Below are 27,718 nucleotides of genomic sequence, written 5' to 3'. Positions count from 1 at the left end.
ATGTCAACTGCTTTGATGTATTCAGGAACCTTTCAGGGTGGTGCTGTTTGTAAAACCCAGTCTAATGGTTTCCAGACTTTACTGCACACTGCAATCAGCAGGTAAACTTTGGAAACTACTGGAAATACCTGGACCCCATCCTCAGAGCTCCTATTTTTGGTAATTGGTAAAGACCTGATGTGAGACTTTTAAAAGGCACCGAGGAAATTTGAATAAGTCATCTGTACACCTCAAAATGAAATTTTGGCTGCTGAAAAATGACATAAGATAGCTAGAGAGAAAGTACAGCTGGGAAAGCTCCTGCCTTGTTTGCAGCCAACCCTGGTTCAATTTCTGACATTGTTCATGATCCACCAAGCACCTCCAGGAGTGATTCCTGAGTACAGAGCCAGGAGTAAGCTCTGAGCACCACAAGGTATTCCCCACCCCTCACTCCCTAGAAAAGAAAAAGGAAAAGGACATAAGCAGGTAGAAGATCTAATGTCAAATCTCCTCATTATTCCCCGATTTCCAGAGCTACAATGGACAACCAGTGGACTATCTGCTGGGTGAGCTGTGGGCTTCAGCATAGGCCAGTAGGCAGAATCATTATTTTATTTGTTTGTTTTATTGTGATGGGCCACTTCCAGTGGATCAGGGTTCATGGATTACAAGATCAAAGCCAGCATCTGTCCCCAAATATGTGTCCTCATATTTGTGCCACATTGTGGACTGAGCCTATTTATAAGAATCATTGCAGGAGGTAATGGTTGGGAGATGGCTTAGCTTAGAACCAACTGAAGGAAAATGAAAAATCAAGGTCAGGGAGGTCTTTTGGTAAACTCTCTTGCCCTCTAATTGACCTTGGTGTCTACAGATTAATCCTTCATGGAGTCCAGAAAATGTGGATAAAATAATAAGGTGCCATCGCAGTCCATTTCCAAGCACCAGATCCTAGGATCCTGAAGAAGAGCAGAGAAAACCCAATAACCAGAGTCACATTTCTCTAATTTTTCAGTGTATTTTCTCCAGCTCTACTTGATACACTAAAAGTCTGCAGTAAAACCAGCTTAGGATATTTTTCCACTTAAGGATAAAACAAGTTACCAATCCTGGCAAGACTCTTTCATGAAATCAAAAAAACAGGAACACTTCCAAATAGCTATTATGAAGCCAACATCACCTTGATACCTAAACCAGACAGAGATGCTATGAAAAAAGAAAATTACAGACCAATATCGCTGATGAATACAGATGCAAAGATCCTCAACAAAATCCTGGCAAATAGGATTCAATGCCTCATTAAGAAGATCATCCACTATGATCAAGTAGGTTTTATCCCAGGAATGCAAGGCTGGTTTAACATCCATAAATCTATCAACATAATACACAACATCAACAACAAGAAAAATAAAAATCACATGATCATATCAATAGACGCAGAGAAAGCATTTGATAAGGTTCAACACCCTTATCAAAACTCTCAGCAAGATGGGAATGGAAGGAACCTTTCTCAATATAGTTAAGGCCATCTACCACAAGCCAGAGGCAAATATTGTCCTCCATGGAGAAAAATTGAAAGCCTTTCCTCTAAATTCTGGCAAAATTCAAGACTGTCCTCTCTCATCGCTCCTATTCAACATAGCACTGGAAGTACTTGCTATAGCGATTAGGCACGAAAAAGATATCAAGGGAATCCAGATAGGAAAGGAAGAAGTCAAGCTCTCATTGTTTGCAGATGACATGATACTCTACTTAGAAAACCCTAAATTCTCTATGAAAAAGCTTCTAGAAACAATAGACTCATATAGCAAGGTGGCAGGCTAGAAAATTAACACACAAAAATCAATGGCCTTTCTATACACCAATAGTAATAAGGAAGAAATGGACATTAAGAAAATAACCCCATTCACAATAGTGCCACACAAACTCAAATATATTGGAATCAACTAGACTAAAAATGTGAAGAACCTATACAAAGAAAACTATAAAACTCTGCTCCAAGAAATAAGAGAGGACACGCGAAAATGGAAACACATACCCTGCTCATGGATTGGCAGGATTAACATCATTAAAATGGCAATACTCCCCAAAGCATTGTACAGATTTAATGCGATCTGCTAAAGATACCCATGACATTCTTCAAAGAAGTGGATCAGGCACTTTTGAAATTTATTTGGAACAATAAACACACTAGAGTAGCTAAAGCAATTATTGGGAAATAAAATATGGGAGGAATTACTTTCCCCAACTTTAAACTGTACTACAAAGCAATAGTTATCAAAACAGCATGGTATTGGAATAAAGACAGGACCTCAGATCAGTGGAATAGGCTTGAATACTCTGAGAATGTTCCTCAGACATACAATCACCTAATTTTTGATAAAGGAGCAAGAAATCCTAAATGGAGCAAAGAAAGCCTCTTCAACAAGTGGTGTTGGCACAACTGGCTAGCCACTTGCAAAAAATTGAACTTAGACTCCCAGTTAACATCATGTAGGAAGGTTAAATCTAAATGGATGAAAGACCTCGATATTGGGCCTGAAACCATAAGATATATAGAACAACACATAGGTAAAACACTTCAGGACATTGAGACTAAAGGCATCTTCAAGGAGGAAACTGCACTCTCCAAGCAAGTGAAAGCAGAAGTTAACAGATGGGAATATATTAAACTGAGAAGCTTCTGCACCTCAAAGGAAATAGCGCCCAGGATACAAGAGCCCCCCAGTGAGTGGGAGAAACTATTCACCCAATACCCATCAAATAAGGAACTAATCTCCAAAATATACAAGGCACTGACAGAAATTTATAAGAAAAAAAACATCTAATCCCATCAAAAAGTGGGGAGAAGAAATGGACAGACACTTTGACAAATGGCCAAAAGACACATGAAAAAATGCTCCACATAACTAGTCATCAGGGAGATGCAAATCAAAACAACTATGAGGTACCAACCACCTCACACCCCAGAGATTGGCACGCATCACAAAGAATGAGAACAAGCAGTGTTGGCGGGGATGTGGAGAGAAAGGAACTCTTATCCACTGCTGGTGGGAATGCCGTCTAGTTCAAACTTTATGGAAAGCAATGTGGAGATTCCTCCAAAAACTGAAAATCGAGCTCCCATATGACCCAGCTATACCACTCCTAGGAATATACCCTAGAAACACAAAAATACAATACAAAAATTCCTTCCTTACACCTATATTCATTGCAGCACTATTTACCATAGCAAGACTCTGGAAACAGCGAAGATACCCTTTAACAGATGAATGGCTAAAGAAACTGTGGTACATATACACAATGGAATATTATGCAGCTGTCAGGAGAGATGAAGTCATAAAATTTTCCTATACATGGATGTACATGGAATCTATTATGCTGAGTGAAATAAGTCAGAGAGAGAGAAAGACACAGAATGGTCTCACTCATTGATGGGTTTTAAGAAAAATGAAAGACATTCTTGCAATCATAATTTTCAGACACAAAAGAGAAAAGAGCTGGAAGTTATAGCTCACCTCATGAAGCTCACCACAAACAGGGATGAGTTTAGTTAGAGAAATAACTACGTTTTGAACTATCCTAATAATGAGAATGTATGAGGGAAATAGAAAGCCTGTCTAGAGTACAGGTGGGGGTTGGGTGGGGAGGAGGGAGATTTGGGACATTGGTGATGGGAATGTTGCACTGGTGATGGGTGGTGTTCTCTACATGACTGAAACCCAAACATAATCATATATGTAATAAAGTTGGTTAAAGAAAAATATATAAAAAAAGAATAAAGTAAGTACAGATCTTTTTTCCTCTGGGTTTCTTGAGCCAAGGTCATGTGGCCACAAAATAGTAACTCCTTGTATAAATGTTATAAACTGTTAGATCTGCATGATTAAACCCACTTCCCCTTAATTTTGCTTTGTCAAATAAATTTGTAGCTGTGTAGACTCTACGTTTATGACAGCCTATGTAGGCAGACTTTGCAAATTGGCATCCACTGTTTTAATTCATTCCCATCCATTTCCCAGTTGCATTGATCATCCTAAAGAAAAATAGATTTATTTGAAAGATAGTTGGACATACAGATCAGTTTCCTGATGGAGATATCCTGATCTTCATCTACAGGACATTTTTTTTCATTTTATAATTAAGGAAACTGAAGCTTAGGGTAATGCCTTTGTAGTGTTTCTTAATTCCAAAGATTATATATATATATATATATATATATATATATATATATATATATATATATATATATATATATATATCTGTTGGCCCACTAGCTTGGGCATGCTTCTTCTGATTTCTGTGTATCTTTAACCTGACAAAGAAATTTTTCTCATTGGAGAATACACAGACAATTCTATCACCCCCACCTAGCTCCCACACAAACACACACCATTTTTTAAAAGCCAGAATTTGTCTACATCCAATGACTCAGTAATTAACAATAGGATAGTCAAAATTGTTTAATGGGGCTTGTGAATGAAAACAGATGGACTACTTTGTTTATTTTTCAATGTAGAATATTTCGCCTTAGTAGAAAATTTTTTATTTAATTTTTTTACTTTATTTAAACACTCTGATTTACACAGTTGTTCATAATACAGTTTTTTAGGGTAGTCAATGTTCCAACACTAACCAGTGTGACCTTCCCTTCATCTTTGTTCCCAATTTTCCACCTCCCCAAGCCTTTCCCTTAACAGGTACAGAATAATTTATTTTATATTGCTTGCTACAACAAATTAGATAATAAAATTATTGAAAAATACTTCAGCAAAAGAAAATTTGTGAAAATTGTTATATCTCATTATGGGGTCATTAAGGTAACTGTTTTAGGGTCTATTAAGTTGTTTGTTGCTACTTGTGCCTTCTATATTCTTGTTTTTGTTTATTGTACTTAGTGTCTATGCTACTTTCCCATCTAATTTGGTTTACCTCTTCTAGGCTATTAGTACTGTGGGATTTCAGATTTTAGGAGCGCAAGAATCTGTAGAACTGGGCTGATAAGTTTCAGGGTAGGCTTGGCTTGTGTCTTTCCTGAGATTAGTAATGAAGCTATAAAATTGCGCCACCATTTATATAGCAGGGGCTATGGGATGTGTGGCTGCTGGAGCTTACATCAAGAGTGGTGGTAAGCTGCTTGCTTCCACTCTGGGAAGATCCCAGAATTTTCAGCCTAAAAACAGGGATTTGGGGCAGCTTGACTTCTCTACAAAGGTTATTTGTGAAAATAACTGTTTGCATGTTTTGCAACATGTTTGCATGTTTGCATGTTTTGCATAACATTGGCTATGGGGTTCCTGTGTAACTGCTGGAGCCTTGGAAGGACAACATGACCAGTCTTCCTCTCAAGGGTTTTCAGCCTGAGACTGGTGTACCTAAGAGTTTTAGTAGCTTGGCTTGCATTCCTTCTGAGATTATCTGTGAAGCTATAAAGTTGGGCCATTATTTACATCTGTTGGCTGTAAAACATGTATGCACACAATAATTGTAACTAATTTATTTATATTTAATTTAAAATTCCAGCTAAATAAAATTTTTGTGAAGCAAAATAATTGTTTGTTTTTGTGTTACACCCAGCAGCACACGAAGTTTACTCCTGCCTTTGTGCTCAGAGATTACTCTTCCAGGCTTGGGGGGGCCATATGGATGCTGGAATTGTGGGACTTATACCCTGATCAGCTGTATACAAAGCAAAAGCCCTACCTGTTCTACTATTTCTCCAGCCCAGAAAAATAGATTTTTTGAAAGAAATTTCTTTAGAAAAGTGTGAGGAGATAGAAAATGACACGTACATTTTCTTTTCTTCTTTTTTTTTTTTAGAAGTAAATACAGATTTTATTTGGAAATACTGAGGAAGGGAAGGGAGAATATAAGAGAGAAAGACAGAGACAGAGAGTAATTAGTAATACACTCAAGAGAGCATAGAGTTCTCCAAAGGCAAAATGAACCCAGCATGAAATAGGAAAGTACGCATCTCAAGAGGGGAGACAGAGGCCACATGAACCCAAGCAACATGTACCAGGTACACCTCATTTGTTGTTCTAAGTTGACTTTTATAGGGTTTTCCCAACTGACCCATGTTTTCTGATCCAGGGGAATGATCTCAAGATTGACGAGAGCTCTCTCACTGGGGAATCAGACGTCAAAAAGTCTCTGGAAAAGGAATCCATGCTTTCAGGAACGCATGTCATGGAAGGGTCTGCCAGATGGTCGTGAAGACTGTGGGTATCAACTCCCAGACTGGAATGAACTTTACTTTCTTGGTGGCCAGTGAAGGCGAAGAGGGGTAGAAAAAAAAATGGTAAAAAACAAACAAACAAGGAGTCCCTGAAAATCTTAACAAAGCAAAGACTCAGGATAGAGTGGCCCTGGAGATCCAGCCAGGACAGTGCTGACTTAGAGGAGAGGGAGAAGAGGGTGGCCAAGATGCCCAAGAAGGAACAGTTGGTGAAAGCTGATGAGCCTGGCAGTTCAGTTCTGGAAAGCCGGTTTCATCATGCCCACCATCACCATCCTCATCCTGTTCTCTACTTTGTGATTGATAACTTCGGCTTGCCGAGTGTACGCCCATTCAGTACTTTATCATCGGCACCACTGTGCTGGTGGTGGCTATGTCAGAGTGGCTGCTGCTGGTGGTCACCATCTCCCTGGCCTACTCTGTGAAGAAAATGATGAAAGACAATAATCTGAAGGAAGGAAACCTGGTAAGGCACTTGAATGCCTGTGAGATGATGGCCAATGCCACCGCCATCTGCTCTGACAAGTTGGGCACTTTGATCATGAATCACATGATTATGGTGCAGGCCTACATCGGGGACATGCACTATTGTCAGATCCCCAGCCCTGATGCCCTGGCATCCAAGACCCTGGAGCTGCTTATCAGTGGCATTGTATCAACAGTGTCTACACCTCCAAGATCCTGCCTCTGGGAGAAGGGGGCCTGCCACTGCAGGTGGGCAACAAGACCCAGTGCACCTTACTAGGCCTCTTCATAGACTTGAAGCAGGACTACAGTGCCATGCATAGCAAAGTGCCTGAGCAGAAGTTCTACAAAGTCTATACATTCAACTCGGAACCCAAGTCCATGAGCACTGTCATCCAGAAGCCAGCCTGTGGCTTCCTTATGTACAGCATGAGCACCTCAGAGATCATCCTCTGCAAGTGTAACCAGATCCTGAATCAGAAAGGAGATGTCAGGTCCATCAAGAGCAAGGACTGTGATGAGATGGTGCGACTGTCATCGAGCCCATGGCATGAGAGGGGCTGCGGACCATCTGCATTGCCTACCGTGACTTCAGCACTGAGCCCATGTGGGACAATAAGCCCAAGATCCTCATAGAAGTGTATGATCTATTTATTTAAAAAGTGGCATTAACATCATGCATAGACAAATAAAAATGAATTAAATACCACGATATGAGACCTGAAACCAGAAGGTAGACAGAGAAAAATATAGGCAGAACACTCCATGACATGAAGTTAAAGGCATCTTCAAGGATGAAACACCACTGACCAAACAAATGGAAGCAAAGATAAACAAATGGGACTACATTAAACTGAGAAGCTTCTGTACTTCAAAGGACATCGTGACTAGGATACAAAGTCTGCCCACAGAAGGGAGAAACTATTCACCCAATACCCATATAAGAGGTTAATATCTTAATTATATATGGCACTGCTAGAGCTGAACAAAAAAATCTCTAACTCTATCCAAAAATAGAAAGAAGAGATATTCCTAAAGAATTACAGATGACCAAATGGCACATGAAAAATTCTACACAAGATTAGTCATCAGGGAAATGCAAACCAAAACACTGACATACATCAAAAAGAACAAGAACAACCAGTGCTGGCATGGATGTGGAAAGAAAGGGACTCTCATTCACTGCATCTGGGAATGTTGACTAGTCTAGCCTTTTAGAAAAACAATACAGATATTTCTCAAAAAACTATATATTGTACTTTCATATGGCTCAGCCATACCACTCCAAGAAATATACCTTAGGGGCAAACAAACAAAGCAGAAAAGCCCTCTGCACTCCTATGTTTATTACAAGCACTATTCACAATAGCCAGAATCTGGAAACAACCCAAGTACCTAAGAACAGATGAGTAAATAAAGAAACTGTGGTACATCTACACAATGGAATACTATGCATATGTTAGAAAAAATTAACTAATGAAATTAGCTTATACATGGATAGATATGGAGAGTATTATGCTGAATGAAATGAGTAGAGGGATATGTATAGACATAGAATGATTACACTCATTTATGAGATATAAAAAAAAACTAAATAGTATGGAAATAATATCCAGGGACCAGGAGGACCAGTCCATGATAAGAAGCTTGCCACAAGTAGTGGGAGGGTGTAGTTAGGGCAGAAAAGGGACCATTTGACCAAAAAAGTTGCAAAAGATCACTCTGAACAAGAATTGGGTGTTGAAAGGAGACAAAGTGATATGCATGACACTCCTTCAGTAACAATATTGCAAACCACAGTGTCTAAAAGGAAAAAGGGGAAGAGAGAAAAAAGAAGAACAACAACAAACAACAAGAACAAGAAGAACAAGAAAAGCAAGATGTAGAAGGAGGAGGAGGAAGAGGAAAAGGGAAAAAACTTATCTGCCACAAAGGAAGGCAGGGAGAAGGCAGGTGGTGGGCAGGAGAGAAACTGGGGACATTGGTGGTAGGTAATGTGCACAGGTGAAGAGTGTTGTACATAGTATGACCAAAACTCAATCATAAATTACTTTGTATCTGTTAAAAAAAATTAAACAACTATATTATGAACAACTTGCAAACCTCAGTATTTAAAAAATTTTTAAAAGCCATAAAATACCTGGTTCAATTAAAGCTGGATATTTAAGAGTTGATTAAGATTAATTTTCTAATTAACACATTATTTTGGTGGGGTGGGAAAGGGCACTTCAGAGTTGTCACCTCTGCACACACCCAGGCCCACGCATGGCCAGTCTGATTGCTGCGGTGAGCCTAGTCACATTGCCTGCCGGCTCTGGGGAGCTCTGGAGTGGACAGGCTGCTGCCTGCTGCCACTATTTCCCACCCTTTGGTTACATTTTTCTCCCAAGCCAAGATGAAAACCCCTGTCATTAACTGGGAGTCCCCAGCCCAGCCCCCAGCCCCTTGCTCATTCTTCGAGATGACCTGCTTGTCCCTCTGACCAACAGACCAGCAAGAAACATCTGCAACTTAAAAGAAACACAGACACAGCTGCGCTCCCCCGATTAGGGGTCAATAGATTCCCTGATACAGAAGATCCTCTGAACCACTCCTCCTCCCACCAAGGTGTTGGGGGCGTTTTTATACACCATATTTAGAAACTGGCTGCTTCTCCTCTAGCCCTTGCTCTCATTTGACCCAACTCCATCAGGAAGAAGCTCCCATGGTCCCCTGTTTCCCTCCTTATGGCTCACAATTATCCCCTGGCTTTGGAGGGGCTCCACCAGTCACACAGCGGGGGGGGGCCCCCAATGGACTCCCATTTGCAAAGCTTGAAAGATGCTGAGGACAACAGCTGCAGTGCTGGCTTGTTCTTGATAAATGGGCCTGTCATTCTTGCTATTGATTAGCAATATTATGACATTTCCCTTCAAAAATGCAGATGTGGCAGGGTTAGTCTATGGCTCCAGATGGGAAATGAGGTTGGCTATGAGGGAATCTCTCCTGTCTTCCTCTTCTCTCCTTTCCAGGAATTCAGAAACAGATTCTTAGGGTAATTCAAAGACCTAAACCAGTAAATGGCCCTAGACTCTTAAAAACTAACTTACGTTAGAAAGTCAGAGTTGCCTCATTGGAGAGAGACATGGCCGGTCATCTGGGGGACACTGCAGAGAGAAAAGGAGCCACTTGAGTAACTAGAGAATGGGAACTCCCTCTGTTCTGGAGAAGCCCCTCTGCAAGTTTGCTTGCTGCATAACTCAAGCCAAGATGGGAGCATGAAGTCCAGGAAGGAAACTGATGCAGGGACACCTTATTTCTACTTAAAAGTTCTTAAATCTTCACCTGGCACTAAGGGGCAGGCCTTGAATGAAAAAGGAAAAGACACCTAATTCTATTTTAGTTCCCTGAACAAAGCATTCAGACGATTGAACCTACTTTAATTTGTGAAACTTGCATGGGGTCCTTCTCCCCAAACTATTCCCAGTATGTATTCCCAGGGCAAGGAGGTGGAGAGAGGGCAGGTTTCCAACAGTCCATTTAAAAAGGGAAAAAAAGAAAAGTGCATCTTGCAGTCCAACATATGGTACATTTTGAGGTAAATTACAGGTAATTCAGGAACATTTCCAGCAGGGAGATTGCCATCAGGGGACTCTTGTATATCCATTACGTTCTCTTCTCATTTTTGTGGTTCAAGGAATCTCTCAAGTCTTTGAAGCAGAAAAGGCAACACTCTCTGTGCACTATTTTGTCCTGCAACATAGTTATTATATTGCTAACACACGGGACTGATCCAGCAACTTGATTTAGGCAAAGCTGATGGAAAACAGGCTGCAAAGGGGCATATGTAGTGTGGCTTTTACAATGTGCAAGAATTGGGAGTTGGCAAGCTCAGCAGTCAAATAGGAAAATAAAATTTGAGCAGACTAGAAACAGTCAGGCTGATACTATTGGATAAAAGAAAAAAAAGGAAGTCACTGGGGATGAGGAGGAGAAACAAAAGGAAGAAAAATTGGGCCTGTTAGCCCTGGGGGTCTGTGATGTAAATTAATATGAGTTAAATGGGATGTGACCAATTTGTAAGGCATGTGTTTCTCTCCTGAGGTGGAGATCTCAAACAATCAGAACTGGCCTTGGGCTACCAACCCACCCCCCCATTAGTCCTACAACTATGTTGACCATCTCTCTTAATATTACAGAACCCCTCTCAGCTCCTATTACACCCCAAGCCCAACAACTCTGTAAATTTACTTCTGTGACATTAATGTCTTTCTACTTGGGACAAAGCCTACATTTTGGGTCCCAAGGTTATGGGGAAAGATGAAGGGAAGACAGAACAGAGGAGAAAGGAAGAACAAAATAAACTGAATATTTGGCCTCTCTGCATTGTTTGCGCTGCCTTTGTGTCTGGGCTACCCCCAAGAATTATGCAACTTCCAAAGTTTCTTTCACATCAAAGAGCTTCTGGAAGAGCTCTCCAAGCTCTGTGGCAGAACAGCCCGCGCCTCCCCTACCCGCATCCTAAATCAAGCTTTTATCTGCCTTCCCATCAGAACTGATGCTAAGTGTTCCTGACACACATACTCTCCAAATAATTTGAACTGGATCTGAGGCTTTCGGCCTTTTTGACTCAAGAAAGTTGCCTATCATTTGCTTGGCAGCCATCCACCCTAGCCCATGCAATTGTGGACAATGAAGGAGCAGTTGCCATGGCAACAGAGTTCAAAGGTAGAATCAAGGAGAGTGATAATGCCATAAGGTTGTATCTCCTGAGCTACAGAGAAGTGAACAAGTAATGGGGTTTGGGGGCCAGCAACACAGCCATTCACGATAAAGAATATGTCTGAATTATGCATTTGTTTGGCATTTTAGGGATCTATTTATTTACTGGAAAGGGTGCACAATAGGGGTTTTCAAGATCTCCTATAGCCTAGTTAGATAATTGAGTGCCCTTAATCTTCATGCTCACTAGTCTCAATAGTTAAATGAGGGGTCTAGATAAAATCCAACATTCTTTCAATTGCTAAGATGCTTTGAGAGCATTCAGATGTTGATCAAATTTGTTTTCTTAAGACCTTACAAGATGAAAAAAATGGGTGAATATTGGCTGAAAGTAGGATTTAGAATTCACAGAATAAATGCTTTAGATGTATCTAGTTGTCTCTGAGAACTGTCCAAAGTCTGGAGGACAGAGTAGAAAGGTCCCTATTTTCAGCAAACATCCATTCTATCTACAAAGAGACTTTGAATTGTTCAGTCTTTTCTGAGTTGTTATACAAAGGGGCCACCATATAGACAATAGCATGTATCTGGAAAGTCTCTAGGAGCTCTAGGTGGTTTGGGTGGACTGGTGTATAACAAGGAGGTTTTTGAAATATGAAGACTTTAGGATAGTATCTGAAAAATGAGTAGGAGATAGAAAAAGGTCTTGTAGGTGAAGGGGAAGGCACATGATTTGGGGGATGGGACAGAACCTGGACAAGCTGATCCTTGGGTTTAGGAAGATGGGCATGGTCCTGTCAACAAGGGCAGGAAAACTACACTCAGCAGTTTTGTTTTCAAACTCAGAGCAAAAAAGGGTCAAGGAAGCTTTATAAAAAGGGTTGCTTCGGCAGACCTGTATTCTTACAAGGTCTCTCTGGCTACTTTCTAGAGAAGGATGACAGTTCCAGGGAAGGTAACACTTCATTTTCAGGAAAGAGAATATCCATCCTCAAGACAATTATAAATAATTCAAGAATCAAATTTCTTTTACTCCAGGTTGCCTGCATTGATAGTTGGGGGCAATTCAGAAAATAATTTCACAATCTTTTCTCTTCTGTCTTGCCTGGGTGGACACATCCCATAATGACTTTCCTGGCCTCCAATTGGTGGAGGCTACCCAGGGAATTTGTGTGACCAGTGGTGAATTATTATTGATCTATTATTCTTTCAGTGTACTTCCACTGGCCTGCAGACATTTCCTGTTATAAGAAGGGTAGTGAGTGGAGAAGGGTGAGGATTACTCATCTTTTAATTCTAAAATGCTTTCTTTGAAAATCCAAACGTTCGCAGAGCTATTTGTAAAGCTGTACGTGTGTGTGTGTGTGTGTGTGTGTGTGTGTGTGTGTGTGTGTGTGTGTGCGCGTGCGTGTGCACGCACGCACGCACTTTGGCATGGAACAAATATAAACTTCAAAAATGCAAACGTTTTGCCTGAAAGGACTGAATATTTTACACTTCTTTACTGAGGAATGTCAGAGTGCCTGTAGCCAAGAATGATATTGAGTAGTTAGGGTGTCAGGGAATAACAAGGGAAATCCAAATGATTCGTTTTGGAGGATAGAGGCCAGACGGTATATGGTTAGCATAGACGATGACCCTTAAACTTTCCCCCCATTTCAAATGTGTTGCCTACTTTACTATTTTCTATTTCCCATGTGTAGTGCTTTTTGTTTCTTTCTTTATTTAATATTTAGAGCAGTCTCATGAGTAGGTACCATTATCCATTATTATCACCATCTTCTTGAAGAGAAAGGAGGTCTCATCTATTTGTATTAACCACCCTTAGCAGTCAGTTTTCTGCTCTTCCCTGCTCCCTTTATGTTTTATCGATGGTATAATTGATCCCCCCCTGGGGGAGTAGCAGTAACAAGAAATTAGAGAGAAAAAGGCAGACTCAGAGAAGAGAACCTCATGCTATGAGACCTTCTCTCCCTTCCAACTGAGTTATTCTTTCTCCTTGTCCCTGCCTCCTTTCCTAGTCCTAGAGAGAGGCCATAGTGAAAGATTTACAAACAAGGAAATGTTCTCTAACCCCCTTATAAACTTTATGGTTCAATTGGATGTAGAATATAAACAAGATGTGCAAGGCCAGAGTTCTGTAAATAGTGATATCACTGAAGAAAATCTCCAAAAGAATCTCGTTCCCAGGAGAGAACAGACAAGGGTCCTGAAAACAGCGTGTGAAGAATGATGAAAGCTGCTTTGAAGTGAGGCCCAGGGCCTGTGGTGTTTTCAGCAACTCTCCCCCTGCAGCCCTTGGAATTTTAGGGCAATAAAAAAAATACCAAAAGAAAGCAGCAGTGTCTGGTCATATTTGTTAAAGTACAAGCCATGTGAGACCCTAAGGAGAATAGCACACTGGTGAGAAAGCAGGTGGGAGGAGGATGAGGACCAAAGACAGGTCTTTAGAATGAATGATTTAGATCCACCAAGATTTAGTCATACACAAATAAAATGATAGGCAGAATACCTGGAGCTTCCATTAAATTGTCTCCTTGGGTTCATAGTAGCCACGCTGGATAGCTAGTGTTAACATACCCACTTTATAGATAAGAAAACTAGAGTATTGACTTTGACCACGTTCTATTTCTTGGGCAGTGTCAACAGTGGTAACAAAGATATGGAGAACTATCAATGAGACAGAAATGAGCCCATTTCTTTAATGTGCTGGGAGTTTCTTCATTTGTGTCACTCAGGAACTTGAGTAGATGTGATAGGGTTGGTTGCTGCAGGCCTAATAATAATGATTCAGAATCATTCTCACTCATTGATTCCAATAAAATTACTGAATTCGTCCAAAGGTCTCCTAGGCTGAGACTCATACTGCAAAAGAACTATGAAGGTGGGTGGTAGGAAGTCCCCCAAAATCTCTGTCTCTTTGCATTCAGACCCTTTTCTTGGCTCCCTTTGATATTGTATCGGAGTTGATCTGTATGAAAAGAGAATGTGACAAATGTTTGCCACTTTTGAGACATCAAAGTTAGAGGTCTCCACTTTAGGTTCATTTTCCCTACATGTTATCTGTCTCTTTTCTCTCATCCCTGACAGTTATGATATTCTGCAGCTTGTGAGGAGAATTGGGCAGTGAACTGAGAAGTCTTAAAGGCAAAGAACTGCATCCTCTAGTTAAGTACTCCCCTCAAAGTCTTCCAGGTGGCAGAATCCTTCCAACAACCACAAGACTGTATCTGGAAGTGACCCTTCCCCCACTCAAGCCTTCAAATAAACCCAATCTCAAACAACTCAGTCCCAGCTGGCAGTTTGACTGCAACCTCATGAGAAACTATGACCAAGGTGTCCCAAATTTCTGGCCCACCAAAACTTAGATCATTAAAGTTTATTGTTTTAACTTGTTGCATTTTGAAGTAATCTGCTCTATGCAAATAGATAACTAATAGAACTGAGCTCTTCTACTCAGAGGCATAAATAGCAAAGAATTAAATTTTGCCATTTAAAAGTGTCTTTATAATAGATTCCATGTTTCTAGATTCCGTATTCTATAATAGAATTCATAGATTCTATTATGCTGAGTGAAATAAGTCAGAGAGAGAGAGAGAAAAACGCAGAATGGTCTCACTCATCTATGGGTTTTAAGAAAAATGAAAGACATTCTTGCAATCATAATTTTCAGACACAAAAGAGAAAAGAGCTGGAAGTTCCAGCTCACCTCAGGAAGCTCACCACAAATAGTGGTGAGTTTAGTTAGAGAAATAACTACGTTTTGAACTATCCTAATAATGAGAATGTACGAGGGAAATGGAGAGCCTGTTTAGAGTACAGGCGGGGGTCGGGTGGGGAGGAGGGAAACTTGGGACATTGGTGATGGGAATGTTGCACTGGTGATGGGGGGTGTTCTTTACATGACTGAAACCCAAACACAATCATGTATGTAATCAAGGTGTTTAAATAAAAAAATAAATAAATAAAATAAAAGTTTCTTTAAAGCACAGTTATCATGTCTGCATTCAACCTCCTCTATAGACTCACTCTGTTCTCAAAAGAGATGTAAACTAAACTGTGACGAATTATGAGTACACCAGCCATGCAGCTGAAAGCTGACAATCTTGGTAGAAAAGGGTGGATCAAGTCCTTGCCCTGCCAAAGTCATGCCTGCTGCAGCCGTCACCCACAATCATCACTTTGTCAATGGTCACATGCAGCTCCCGGCCAAAATGAATGCGGCTCTTTGCCTCTTATCATTATTTTGTATACTTGGCTCTTTGCCAAGTTTGGATTTTGTTGTGCTGCTTCTGAGGAGGGACCTCTGAGAAGAGATCTCCGAGCACGGAGTCCCGCCCTCAGGCTGTGTCCTCCCGTCTCCCATCCCTCGGAAACAACTGCACGGGCCAGCAAGCGGGGGACACGTGTGTCACATGTTGCGTCACATCTGGCCGTTAGTTCTTACTGAGGAGGATGCAGCACACCCTCACCATCACTGCAGGATTTTGACCCTCACTCAAAATGGCAAAATGCAATATGTGTTTAATAGATTATTGTTAAAATTACATGCTTTTGTGTGTTTGTCTGTTTTGGCAGGTCACTGCATGATGTGGCTCTCTGACTCTAACAGTTTAAAATTTTGGCTCTTTGTGTCGAACTTGTTTGCCACCCCTGGTCTAGATTCACATTTCATTTACACATCTCATCAGATTGCAGAGACACCATTCTGACCAAACCTTCAGGTATGCTGGTATTTGGGCTGCTACCACCAGGATATTTTTGGAATGAGTGAAGGCACCCTGTCCCTGACTTCTTATATTTTCAGAAATCCTGGCAACTTAAAGTACATCCCACAAAAGCTGCAGTATCAGGATTAATGCTTGAAATTCCTAGGTCATGCAGTCACATTTATGGCCGCACAAAAGCTCCATTTTTTTAAATGCTATTATTCCCATAGAAACACACCAATTTAGAAGCCAATGTATTAATGAAGCTACCCAATGTTCAAAAAAAAAAAAAGTAACAGAATGATCAAGAAACAAGTCTTATTGCTTACTAAATTATTGACAATAACCTAATGACCTCACTGAGAGATACAATAATTTTTTAATATCTTTATTTAAACACCTTGATTACAAACATGATTGTGGTTGGGTTTCAGTTATGTAAAGAACATCCCCCTTCACCAGTGCAACATTCCCATCACCAATGTCCCAAATCTCCCTCCTCCCCACCCCACCCCTGCCTGTACTCTAGACAGGCTTTCTACTTTCCTCATTCATTCACATTGTTAGAATAGTTCTCAATGTAGTTATTTCTCTAACTCCACTCACCATTCTTCGTGGTGAGCTTTATGTAGTGAGCTGTAACTTCTAGCCCTCCTCTCTTTTGACTCTGAAAATTATTGCAAAAATGTCTTTTATTTTTCTTAAAATCCATAGATAAGTGAGACTATTCTGTTTCTGAGATACAATAATTTTTACATTTTTTGTTGCTGTACTCTTATATTTTCTTTCTTCTTGTTTTTTCTTTCTCTGTATTTTTTCTCCCAATTATAATGTATTATAATCAACTATGGTTTTTAAATAAAGTAATTTATATTTTTAAAAAGGGTTCTTGTGGGATACTAGAGTATTTTTAGACAGGAAGTAATTGGGAATGGGGGGGAAGGAATTAATATATGGGTGCAATTTTCTAGGAGAGCACGAAAGTTTCTGAAATAGAAGATGGGAGGGGACTCTGGGAACAGTGACAGATAAGTCAAATGAACCTTGTTGCTGTGTCATTTGGACAAGTCACTTATATTCTCTGTGCCTCAGTTTTCTTCTTTATAAAATATGACTCTTAGAAGTTCCCAGTGCATAGGGCTGGGACTGTTGTGAGTCTGAATAAATTTATTACCAAATGCTTAAAACAGAGCTGGATACACAGCATGTGCTCCATTAATATTTACCTTTATTATTACCCTTTTTCAAATATGACCCATTGAACAACGTGACAGTGCAAATTATTTCAAGGCCAAGGAAGCATACCAGAAAAGAAAGTTGGGGTAAAGTGTCTACAGAACTTCTCAGCCTCAGATAAAGATTGGGAACAATGTTGGGAAAGATAGATAAGCTTTAGTAAGAAAGGTCAGAGCTTAATCAAAGACAAGTTTCCCCTGTTAACTTTTGATAGTACTAATTTGAGCGGTTGAAGATCATTTAAAAAAAAATGGCTTTAGGACCGAAGAGATAGCATGGAGGTAAGGCGTTTGCCTTTCATGCAGAAGGACGGTGGTTCGAATCCCGACATCCCATATGGTCCCCTGGCAATTTCTGAGCATAGAGCCAGGAGTAACCCCTGAGCACTGCTGGGTGTGACCCAAAAACCAAACAAAAATAATAAAAAATAAAAAATTGGCTTTGGAATCATCCTTTTAGGATATCTACTATGTGGCCACTTTGAACTTAGCACCATTAACAAACTAGAGAGAAGAATACCAATACCATGAGGTTGTTAATTTAGCTAAGTAAGATAATACGGGGATAGCTGGGTGTGTGGCTCAGTAGTGAGCATGTGGCTCACATACTTTGTGTGTGTGAGGGCTTGGTTTGATTTCCAGCACTGGGAAAAAATATGTGGAAAGTAATTTACAAATACAAATCTATCTATAAATGACAGATATTTTTACTAAATTTTATCAGTATTGATTATAAGACACAAACCAATCTCAAAAAGTCCTAATAGGAGAGAAATAGAATATAGAAAATAAAATGGAAAAAAAGCAAGTCCCATTTCCCAAGTTATCAAGGCACTGTTTCAAAAATAGAATAAATAATTTTCACTTAATGATTTAACCAGCTCAACAAATATATGACTTTATCATCTCCAATTTACAGTGGAAGAAAACTGAGCTTAAAGAGCAAGTTCAGAGCTACACAATTGGTCAATGTTTAGCTCCCTGCTTCAAATCTTGTCTACTTCTAAACTTTCACTTCAGTCTGCTTATGTATGTGGAGTGACACTCCTTGGTGTGGGGAAAGGTTGTAGATGACAAGGCTGGCCCTTCATGGTGACATGAAGAAGTTGAATGAAGTGTGTCTCCTCCCATCCTCTTTCTCATGTGGAGAGGAAGAGAGGTGTCAGCAGTTTCATCAGGAATCCTGAAATTGGAGGAAAACTCAAGAGAGTATCTGGCAGAAGAAGGCTTTTTACCCAACTTCAGGCTTACCTTGCACTGGATGGACCCAAACAGAGACAAAGCTCAGACTAGTCTCTTTATTGCTACCAGGTGTAAAGGTTCACTTTTCACCTTTCAGTACAGGTGACCAGAGAGAAACTATGATTTTAATCTGGAAAGGAAGTGTTACTACTGGTCCTTCCTGCTCTGTCATGAATTCTGAGTCTGAAAGGAAACAGCATTCTTGTGCAAGGAAAAAGAGAGCAAACAGAATGGGGAGGAGCACTCAGTGGCATCAGTGACAGGGGGCAGGGAGAGAAAGATTTGGGAAATAAAGACGGCATAGGCATTCTTTGAGAATGTGTTGTTTTATTCTGTGTTGTTTTTTTGTTTTGTTTTGTGTGTGTGTGTGTGAATTTTTTGTTTTGTTTTAGAGCCATATCAGGGATTACTCCTTGGCACCACAGTCAGGAATCACTCCTAGCATTTTTAGGGGACCCTATGGGATTCCAAAAATATAACCCAGGTCAGTCGTGTGCAAGGAAAGTGCTCTGCCCACTGTACTGTCTCTCTGGCTCCAACATAGGCATTCTGATTGATGTTGTTTGCACCAGTGACTACTGGGCTTTCAATAGCCAAATTAAATGAGGGATGGAAGAAAATCCAGTTGGAATAAGCCTGTCATTAAAAATAGAAAACCAGACCTGAAAACCATTATCGTCACATATGTGTGCTGAAATAATCAGTAATATAATAAATAATAAACAATAAAAATCAGTAATAATTAGTATTGGGCATCATGCTAAGCTATACCCACACAACAGCTCGTTGAATCCCTGTAACAATGCTTGAAGGTAGCTGCTGTCATTCTCCTGATGAGACGGGGAAATCTGTGCCTCCAAGAGATTAAAAAACTAACTTTCCCAAAGCTTTATAGAGTCACACAAAGTCTATGTCTGGGTCTGAATAATTCAAGAGCCCACAGTCCTGATTGATTTGCCATGCTAGTCAGGAAATCTTTGGAAATTTCTATCTCAGCATACATGAGGCAATACAATGCCTATTTGAACCTCTGGAATTGAGTCACTGGCCCCTAGAATATAAAACCTAAATAATTAATTCTAATCAATTACTGAAGTCCGTATACCATCAATGAAATATACATGTTATCTACATTGTCATATATCATTTAACATAATGTAATCTATGAGGCCAATCTAATAATAAATCCCTCTTTTGAATAACAGAAGCAAGAGATCTAATTTGCTGTGGTAAGGGTAAGACTTAGACTTGCTGTGTCTGAATACAATGCCTTCTCTTTTGACTTTTTGGTAATCCCTGACTCGTACTATTTGTTAAATAAATTTGCAACTTGGAAAGACAAAAACAAAAAAAAATTGCAACTTGTGTTTAGGGAAAAATGAAGGGGTTAATTTTTGTTGCTTGTTTGTTTAATTTGGGCCACAACTGACAGTCCTCAGGGCTTACTTCTGGCTCTGTGCCTAGGGATCACTCCTGCTGGGACTGGGGAAGCAGAGGATCAACCTTGGGTTGGCTGCATTCAAGACAAATGTCCTATCTGTTGTGCTATTTCTCCAGTCATCAAAAGGATATTTTGAATCCTTTCTTTTATTCTGTGAAGTGTTGTGTTCTTATTTATTTATTCTTATTTATTTAAAATAATTTCTATAAGTCTGCTGCTTTTGTTCTTACCTCTGAGGCTAAGGAGTGTTAGCCATGCAATGCCCTCTCATGCTTTGATTACATACCACATATTTTGTCCTAACAATATCACTGGATGAACAGTGCCAGGCAGAATTATGGGAGACAATTTGGAAATGGCCACTTGCCACAGTGGAAATGCAGCCAATTCCATTTCCTGCTCAGGCTGTCACATGGAGCAAAAATCTGGAGGCACCTTTCTTTGACTCCCACGTAACTTCACCTCTTTCTCTCTTCCATCCAGCTGCCGGCTGGGCTGGTTGCAATTCGCCTTAGGCAGTCTGCTGCAATTTTCCATGTCTCAATCTTATCCTCCATTACAAAAAAAAAAAAAAAAAAAGAAAATATAATAGGCTGAAAGAATTCCGATCGCAGATGCCAGACATCAAATTACACAGGTAGTAATCACACAGATTAGGAAACATAATGAATACAATATTCAAGCTGAACACAGACAATGAATTTTCAGTATGATACAAGCTTCTTGTTAATAAAATGAAATAACAATTTTCTTCTTATTAAAGCTAAAGCAATCTCTGTTTTCTAAAGGGACACATACATGTCCCTCAGACCTCTAAGCTGAAATGATCAGGAGCCTAACACTCAAGGGACCAAATGGATTTATAGATATTTTGGCTGACTCTTACATTTCAGATTATGATGCTTTTATTGCTCATTATGCAGTGATTTAGAAGTTCCTCCTAATGTTTCTAAAAACCTTTTCAGAAACAAATAGATTGATATTCATAGCAAATGGGACACAGAGAGATCCTGATGTTATCTTTGGAGGATGTGAACTTTCATCCCAGCTAACATGGTAAGCTTCTGTGACCTTGGCTGTATAAAGAGAGATTTATAAGAATGAATCACTATGAATGGGCTACCTGGAGATGGGGAAACGGGGGAGGGAGAAATAAGGGGGTTCATTGTCCATAGAGAATTTCAAGCAATAATTAAACTGACTAGCAGGCAGTCTGCTTTTCATTATCATGCTCAATCCATGCGCAGCAATGTCAGTGATAAACTGGTCCTCAAATATTTTGTTGGTTCAAGTCTTAAGCAATTGATTCAAGTAAATAAATCAATTGTGCATATATACACATATGCTTCCCGTTAACCCATTTTTATTACTTATTTTTTCATAAACATGATATTTTACAGGGAAGTTCATTCTAAAAACTCCCAGTTACACAGTTGGGCTCCAACACATGGAGACTCACTCCATGCACAAAGCATTTGTTTTCAGGGAGAGTCTGGAATGACTCAGATTGCTGGGAGCTGTTTGTGTTTTTAGCCCCATGATACTACAGACTCCTACAAGGCAGATTCAGAATAAACAATAGCAAGTGATGGGAAAGACAAAAAACAGAACTTCTTTTCTGTCATTCCATGTGACCATTTAGTGTTTTGTTTATTTAAAATGTACCAGGGTAAGAGACCAGAGCAATAGTGCAGCAGGTAGGGCACTTGCCTTGAACAAGACTGACCCAGGCTCAATCCTTGTATAATCTCCCAAACCCAGATTCCCTGAGCCCAGAGTCAAGGGTAAGTCCTGAGCAAGCTGGGCAGGGCCCCAAAATAAATAAATAAATATTTACCAGAGAACAGGGTAGGCATCTTGAATTAAAGAGGCTAATATGTAAACGGCAGCTAGACTTTTGTTGGAGATCTCATGTGGACCATACAGATGATTACTTTAAATACACACCTGAACTCTAGGTTTGTGATGCAATAAACTCATGTTGATGTTGCAATGTTACAACAATGAAAATCCTTTAAAAAATTAAGCAACTTGTGTGACTGAAATTCAACCAACAACTTCTTTTTAACTCTATCCCACGGTAATTCAAACAGTTCTAAATATTAAAGCAAAGCATCTGAGTGTCTATGTTGTACAGAGTTAAATTGGTTTGGTAAGGGCAAATTTTCCACCCCTCATGGAACATTTAACTCATTTTGCAGCATATTTTTCTTAAGAAAAATTCAATCTCATTTTGGGCACCATGGTTTATGAACTGTTAGTAGTAGTATATATATATGTACTACTGTTCTTAGTAGTATGAACTACTGTTCATACATACATATGAACTAGCTGTTCTTAATGTACATACATCATGTAGTCCAGTACCACCCTCTACACCCAAGTGTGTGTTTCCATCATCACTGTTATTTCCCTACAGTGATTCTTTATGCCACATATGAGAGAGATAATTCTGTTTGTCCTTCTCCTGACTAACATCACCCAGCATGAGACACTCCAACACCATATACATAGCAGCAATTTCATGATTTCATTTCTGTTGTCTTAATATAAATTAATGAATCCTATTGTTGGTAGGGGGATGGTGAGGCCTTCCTGGGCTTGACCCGGCTCCCGCAGCCCCTCTGGTCTAGCAGATCTGAATGCTGCAGGGTGAGGGCAGAGAGATTCACAAAGCAGTCAGATGAAGTTTCAGGTGTCAGCTAGCTTTATTTCACAGTCCTACTGCCATGTACACCTCCCTCTATACTAAGCCTTTTCATAGCAGCTACTTCCCTACTCCTCTGGCTCTCTCAGCCTCTGTCTCCCTTTCAATTGCTTTTTTCCAGGCTTCCTAACTGGCTTCCAGGCTGACCAACTCCCTCTGGTGATGCTACTGCTGCTGCTTCTTGATGATGCTCAATTGCTAATGCTGAACCTGATGCTGAATCTCTGATGATGTTGCCTCTCATACACTTCTCTTTCTTACTCTCCTTCTTATCCCCTCTCTCTCCCCCATGCAGACTCCTCCACACGCCCATTTCCAGTTGTAGGCAGTTCTGATGATTCAGGTGAGATAAATAAGAAGTTGGGGGAGGGGATACCCACAATTTCTTCTTGCAGCTGAATACTATTTCATATGTGCATGGTCCATAGTTTCTTTACATAGACACTTGCTCTTGGACACTTGGATTGTTTTCATATTTTGACTAATGTGAACGATGTTGAAATAAATATAGGAGGAAAGTGTCTTTTCTAAATTGAGTATTTGAGCCCTTAGGTAATGTATTATACTTTTCTACTGAAATGTATCTTCAATTTTTTTTTTTTGTTTTTGGACCACATCAAGCAGTGCTCAGAGGTTACTCCTGGCAGGCTCGGGGGACCATATGGGATGGCAGGGATCGAACCTGGGTCCATCCAGGGTCAGCCGCATCCAAGACAAATGTTCTACCACTGCGCTATCACTCTGCCCCCTAAATATTTCTTTTGTCTGTTTCTTGCGGGGAGAACCACACTCGGCGGTGCGTAGGGGTACTTCTGGCTCTATGATCAGAAATTACTCCTGGAAGGCTCTGGGGATGAGGTGCCATATGGGATGATTGGTATTGACCTTGGGTTGACCATGTGCAAGGCTAATGCCTTACCCACTGTGCTATTGTTCCAGTCCCCTTCAAACATTTCTTATCAGAGTCATACTCAAGGGTGCTAGGGTTTGGAGAGGGGACTGGGGGTTGGGGGTCCACTCCCAGTCAGTGGTTTTTGGCCAGAGGTTTTAGGCCTGACAATTTGGTGCTCTGGATGTGTGGTGCCCAGGGTCACCAGGCACTCAGCAGTGTTCAGAGTCCACTAGACTATATTCAGCAGTGGATATAGTGTGGGCCTGTGCTACTAGGGAGGATCAGTCACTGCTCAAACATGCAGGCATTTGTTCTACCACTTACGTTTTCTCCCTGGCCTGAATCATTTTACAACTAAAGAAAAATCTACAACATAATAATGGCTACTAATTCTACACATTGATTTGTTGTATGGCAGAAAGATATGTGGCCAGGTACCACTGACAACTGAGTGAGGCATATATACTGGGGTGTGAACTCACCTGTTAGACTCACCTGAACCCTGAAGAACAGTCTCTCCTGGGAGGTGACTGTGTTTGAGAAGTATTCCTTTTTTTCTTTTATATATATATATATTTTATTTAAACACCTTGATTACATATATGATTGTGTTTGGGTTTTAGTCATGTAAAGAACACCACCCATCACCAGTGCAACATTCCCATCACCAATGTCCCAAATCTCCCTCCTCCCCACCCAACCCCCACCTGTACTCTAGACAGGCTTTCTATTTCCCTCATACATTCTCATTATTAGGACAGTTCAAACTGTAGTTATTTCTCTAACTAAACTCATCACTTTTTGTGGTGAGCTTCATGAGGTGAGCTGTAACTTTCAGCCCTTCTCTCTTTTGTGTCTGAAAATTATTATTGCAAGAATGTCTTTCATTTTTCTTAAAACCCATAGATGAGTGAGACCATTCTGAGTTTTTCTCTCTCTCTGACTTATTTCACTCAGATTCCATGTACATCCATGTATAGAAAAAATCCATGACTTCATCTCTCCTGACAGCTGCATAATATTCCATTGTGTATATGTACCACAGTTTCTTTAGCCATTCATCTGTTGAAGGGTATCTTGGTTGTTTCCAGAGTCTTGCTATGGTAAAGAGTGCTGGTATGAATATAGGTGTAAGGAAGGAATTTTTGTATTCTATTTTTGTGTTCCTAGGGTATATTCCTAGAAGTGGTATAGCTGGATTGTATGGGAGCTCAATTTCCAGTTTTTGGAGGAATCTTCATATCGCTTTCCATAAAGGTTGAACTAGACGGCATTCCCACCAGCAGTGGATAAGAGTTCCTTTCTCTCCACATCCCCTCCAACACTGCTTGTTCTCATTCTTTGTGATGTGTGCCAATCTCTGTGGCGTGAGGTGGTACCTTATAGTTGTTTTGATTTGCATCTCCCTGATGATTAGTGATGTGGAGCAGTTTTTCATTTGTCTTTTGGCCATTTGTATTTCTTCTTTGTCAAGTGTCTGTCCATTTCTTCTCCCCATTTTTTGATGGGATTAGATCAGGTGTCCTCAAACTTTTTAAACAGGGGGCCAGTTCACTGTCCCTCAGACCATTGGAGGGTCTGACTATAGTAAAAACAAAACTTATGAACAAATTCTTATGCACACTGCATATATCTTATTTTGCAATGAAGAAACAAAACAGATACAAATACAATATGTGGCCTGCAGGCCATAGTTTGAGGACCACTGGATTAGATGCTTTTTTCTTGTAAAGTTCTGTCAGTGCCTTGTATATTTTGGAGATTAGCCCTTTGAAGGACCTATACAAAGAAAATTATAAAACTCTGCTCCAAGAAATAAGAGAGGACACGCAAAAATGGAAATACATACCCTGCTCATGGATTGGCAGGATTAACATCATTAAAATGGCAATACTCCCCAAAGCATTGTACAGATTTAATGCGATCCCTCTAAAGATATCCATGACATTCTTCAAAGAAGTGGATCAGGCACTTTTGAAATTTATTTGGAACAATAAACACCCTAGAATAGCTAAAGCAATCATTGGGAAATATAATATGGGAGGAATTACTTTCCCCAACTTTAAACTGTACTACAAAGCAATAGTTATCAAAACAACATGGTATTGGAATAAAGACAGGACCTCAGATCAGTGGAATAGACTTGAATATTCAAAGAATGTTCCCCAGTCATACAATCACCTAATTTTTATAAAGGAGCAAGAAATCCTAAATGGAGCAGGGAAAGCCTCTTCAACAAGTGGTGTTGGTACAACTGGCTAGCCACTTGCAAAAAAATGAATTTAGACCCCCAGTTAACATCATGTACGAAGGTAAAATCCAATGGATGAAAGACCTCTATATCAGACCCGAAACCATAAGATATATAGAACAACACGTAGGCAAAACACTCCAGGACATTGAGACTACAGGCATCTTCAAGGAGGAAACTGCACTCTCCAAGCAAGTGAAAGCAGAGATTAACAGATGGGAATATATAAAGCTGAGAAACTTCTGCACCTCAAAGGAAATAGCACCCAGGATACAAGAGCCACCCACTGAGTGGGAGAAACTATTCACCCAGTATTCACTTTTTTTCTTGAGCTCTCCATAAGATCAGGGGCTCCACTTGAGAAGTGGTCTTTTCCCCAGATCCTTTTGGGTCTTTAGAACTGTGCATCATCTTCAAGGTTCTGCAACATTCTGCCATAAAAAGAAGACCAATGCGACTTAAAGCTCAAATGTGTATCCCACCTGACATAGGTCCTTCCTGAGCTTGCAGGTAGATGTGCAGTGGTCAGTGAGTATATTTGTGACCACCACCAACCACTGCACAGACAATAGTTCTCCATCCTGGCTGACCACAGAACTCCCCTAGGGAGTCTTTAAAACCTTCTATCCCAGGTCCCTGAGCAATAGCACAGCTGGTAAGGAGTTTGCTTTGCACGGGGCCAACCTGAGTTCGATCTCAGGCATCCCATATGGTCTCTGAGCCTGCTAGAATTTCTAAACACAAAGCCAGGAATAACTTCTAAGCCCTAGCTGTGTGTAATCCAAAAATAAAAAATAAGTAAAAGAAACATACCTACGCTATACCCCCAACCAATAGATTAAGAGTCTTTGGGTTTTTTTTCTGTTGTTAGGAGCTATTCCTGATGATGCTCAGGGCTTACTCCTGACTCTATGCTCAGGGATTACTGGTGCTGCCAGGGATGCAAGAAAAACCTTACTATCACTCCAGTTCCTTGGGGAAGATCTCCAATCAAGATTTTGGACCCCACTTTTACTGCTGCCCCAAGGTGATACCAGAATATTTCAGAGTCTGAGGGCCTGAGCCCATTCCACCTCTCTGTCTTTACCACATGGTAACTGGGGAGTCTCTAGAAATTTTCAGTCCCCACCATGTCCCATTCCTGGTCTTGGCCTGGCAACAGTAGGATAGCTGCCATCAAACTGGGGGTCAGGTCATGATGCCCACTCTTCACCGACCTCAGTAACAAGCTAGCCAGGTTGTCTAGAGCATTTCAAAATGAGGATGTCATTAATAATAACAAAAGACAAATGGCTCCTTAAGACACCCCCCTTTTCCAAAGTTGAAAATGGGACATTTGTGTGCTAAGGTGGTGCCCAGATGCCCTGACTTGCAAGAGAGCAGTGGAAAAGAAACAACTGCTTCCTCCAAGCCTGAGCTTATTTGCCTATTAATTTCCAGGAATTCTGAGCAGCAGATTCATTTAACCTGAGTCTCTCTCAATAGTTCCCCAGGGCCTTGCCCTGGGACAGAGCGGGCAGGGGAAAGTCCACATTGGCCAGAGTTCAGGGCTACTACCATAGCTCATGAAAAGAGAAAAGCAGCCCTGTTTAAAGGAGGCACAAATTAGTAGTAGCAAGACAAATGTTAATGTTTTCTTGAAATTAATTGTTCAAGAACCAGCCCTCCACCCCCACCCCAGCTCAGCTCCAGTGTCCCTATTCAGCAGAATTCCAAGGCTGTTGTTGCTTTTGGGCAGAAACCTGGGGCCTGCCCTGTACTGAATCTGGGGGTCCCAGCTGAGACTTTTGCTCCAGTTTCAACTGCACTTGCTGCTTCCCAGCAGCTTAGGGTCCCCACGACTACTGTTTGCTAA

General features: G+C 40.5%; 1 pseudogene; it reads left to right on the top strand.

Moving 5' to 3' along the window:
- Positions 1-27,718, top strand: LOC126020278 (plasma membrane calcium-transporting ATPase 4-like; annotated as a pseudogene).

Source organism: Suncus etruscus, chromosome 10, assembly GCF_024139225.1.
Source record: "Suncus etruscus isolate mSunEtr1 chromosome 10, mSunEtr1.pri.cur, whole genome shotgun sequence".
Classification (NCBI taxonomy): Eukaryota; Metazoa; Chordata; class Mammalia; order Eulipotyphla; family Soricidae; genus Suncus; species Suncus etruscus.
This window is presented reverse-complemented; position numbering and strand designations above follow the sequence as displayed.